Source organism: Hipposideros armiger, unplaced genomic scaffold (assembly GCF_001890085.2).
Source record: "Hipposideros armiger isolate ML-2016 unplaced genomic scaffold, ASM189008v1 scaffold_21, whole genome shotgun sequence".
Lineage (NCBI taxonomy): Eukaryota > Metazoa > Chordata > Mammalia > Chiroptera > Hipposideridae > Hipposideros > Hipposideros armiger.
In genome coordinates, this window is record NW_017731371.1 from 2,575,809 (window position 1) to 2,578,707 (window position 2,899).

Here is a 2,899-nt window from a genome sequence, read left to right on the forward strand (position 1 = left end):
GAATGTTAGGAATAAGTCAGATTTCTTTAAATGCAAACTTAAAACAGACTTCTAAATACCTCATAGGTCAAAAATTTTTCTAATAGACATTTTTTAAAACTTACAAGTGAGTGATAACTTGTGGGAAGTAAGCACCAAAAGAAAAACAAAACCACAAACTAGAAAGGTGGAAGGAGGTATTTGCACATATATAACCAAAAATGGATTGGTATTCAGAATGTATAAAGAAGTTCTGCTAGTCCATAAGACAAGTACCCAAAATGCAGGAAAAAAAAAAAAAGGCAAAGATATGAACTGGTGTTTTAGAGAAAACAAGGCTGGTAAATAAATCTATGACAAGAGACTCAAGATCATTTTCAGTCAGGGAAACACTAAAATACAATAGGATAACCATTTTGCATCCATTAGATTAGCAAAAATTGAGTCCTGATAATATTAAATGTTGACAAGAGTGTGGAAAAAAGAATCCACCACTCAAGTAAAGTGAGCATAAATTTTAACTATTTTGTAATAAAATTTTGCATTATTTTATAAAGTCAAACTTGCCATCAAAATTTACAGTGCCAAGTAAATGCTTGAGAACTGCCTGCATATGTATGCCAGGAAACACAAACAGGACCACTCAGAACAGAATGTTTGCAGCAAAAAACAAGAAATAAACTAAGTTTATATGAAAGATATGAGTAAATAAATTGTGGTGTCTTTAAACAGTGGACTTATACTACTATGAAAATGAATTAAGTATAACTATGTATAAGAGTATGGATGAATATTAGAAACATTTTGCTGAATAAAAAAAAGAGTATGTAAAGCACGAAAAATTTTTATTAAGGTCAAATAAAATCAAAGCTAAATATATACTGTGGTAAAATTCTATGTGAAGTGCATCTGTGGTAAAAAGCTGTATTTAAAAAAAACAAAAACAAGGGGGTGTGACGGGTTAGCTCAGTTGGTTAGAGCGTGGTGCTTATAACACCAAGGTTGCCAGTTCGATCCCCGCATAGGCCACTGTGAGCTGCGCCCTCCCTAAAAGAGTAAACTATGCCATTGCAGCATGAAAGCAATGTGCAACCAATGACCATGGCTGCTCCCCAGTAAATTTTTTTTTTAAAGAAAGAAAAAGAAAAAAAACAGGGATTAAGAAGCTGGCGGAGAAAGGGTAGTAACTGTTAACTGAGTATGGTGTTGCTTTTGGAGGTGATGAAAATGTTCTAAAATTGATTGTGGTACTTTTCACGAAGATGGCGCCGAAAGCGAAGAAGGAAGCCCCTGCCCCTCCGAAAGCCAAAGCCAAAGCCAAAGATTTGAAGGCAAAGAAAGAAGTCCTGAAAGGCGCCCACAGCCACACACACACACACAAAAAAGAAGATCTGTACGTCACCCACCTTCCGAAGGCCCAAGACACTGTGGCTTCGAAGGCAGCTTAAATATCCTCAGAAGAGCGCCCCCAGGAGAAACAAGCTTCACCACTGTGCCATCAGTCATCAAGTTCCCCCTAACTACCGAGTCAGCCATGAAGAAGATAGAAGCCAACAACACGCTTGTGTTCATTATGGATGTCAAGGCCAACAAGCACCAGATCAAACAGGCCGTGAAGAAGCTCTATGACATTGACGTGGCCAAGGTCAACACCCTGATCAGGCCTGATGGAGAGAAGAAGGCATATGTTCAACTGGCTCCTGACTAGGATGCTGTGCATGTTGCCAACAAAATTGGGATCATCTAAACTGAGTCCAGCTAGCTAATTCTAAATATAAATTTTTTTTGCTGTACATGTTTCTTTATGTTGATTTCTGATTGTGCTGGGGGGAGTCCATACTGTGGTATATATACTCATACACAATAAATAACAGGGTTTAAAAAAATAAAAAATAAATAAAATTGATTGTGGTGATGGTTGCCCTACTGTGAATATTCTAAAAGCATTAAAGTGTACACTTTAAATAGCTGAATGATATAGTATGTGAATTATACTAATACAGCTGTTTAAAGAAAATAGCAAGGGGATGATTAAACACAGAAGTCCAGAAGATAACAGAATGATGGGATCAGGGAGATAAAGGTAGGTAATTTCATGGATGTTTCTTATAGTTTTATTCAACCTAATAAGTGTTAAGTATGTGTGTGTATTCTTCCATATGTGTCAACTATTACGTAAATTTAAATACTATGAATAAAACAAAGCTCCTGAGACAAAACACCAGGTCCCACTCTTTCACTGCCACTGCCATGCCATATTTGAGGGCTTACCATACCTGATCCCCCTTCTAAAGTAAATTCTTAATAATTCCTCATGTCTATACAAATAAGATACAATAGTCATTTCAAATATCACTTACATACATTGTTCCACTTAATGTTTACCACAGCCATATAAGGTAGAAAGGGGAAAGTTGGTTATTTCCATTTTACAGATGCTAAAACTGAGTCACAGAGACATGAAATATTTCAGAGTGATTTAATAAATTCTATAGAGCTGGGAGATTTTATTAAACCTATCTGAGCCTTGATTTCCTCACCTGACAAATGGGGATAAAAATAGTACCTAGTCATAGGATTGTTATAAAAGTTAAATGTTAACATGTAAAGAACTTAGAATGATGCTTGTCTTGTAATATATGCTATATATTAGCTATTATTTTTATTACGCAATTTCCAGAATCAGTGCTATTTTTATTCTAATAAAATAGCTTGCTAATGCTTACAGGTTACCTGGTTCCTATTCCAAATTGGCAAAAATGTGACCCAGACCTCGTTTTGGATAACATAATGTTACAGCTGGGAGGTCTATATGGCCCAGCCTTCCATTCCAGAGTCCTAAGACATAGAAACATCCAATAGCACAAGGCTAGTTACTTGGAGAACCACACCTAGCAACCAAGTCTCCCAATTCCCAATC

The 2,899-nt window shown here is 36.2% G+C and overlaps 1 pseudogene; it reads left to right on the plus strand.

Annotated features, from left to right (window-relative positions):
• Positions 1 to 1,241: 1,241 nt before the first annotated feature.
• LOC109379045 (60S ribosomal protein L23a pseudogene) lies at positions 1,242 to 1,726 on the plus strand (annotated as a pseudogene).
• The last annotated feature ends 1,173 nt before the right edge of the window (positions 1,727 to 2,899 follow it).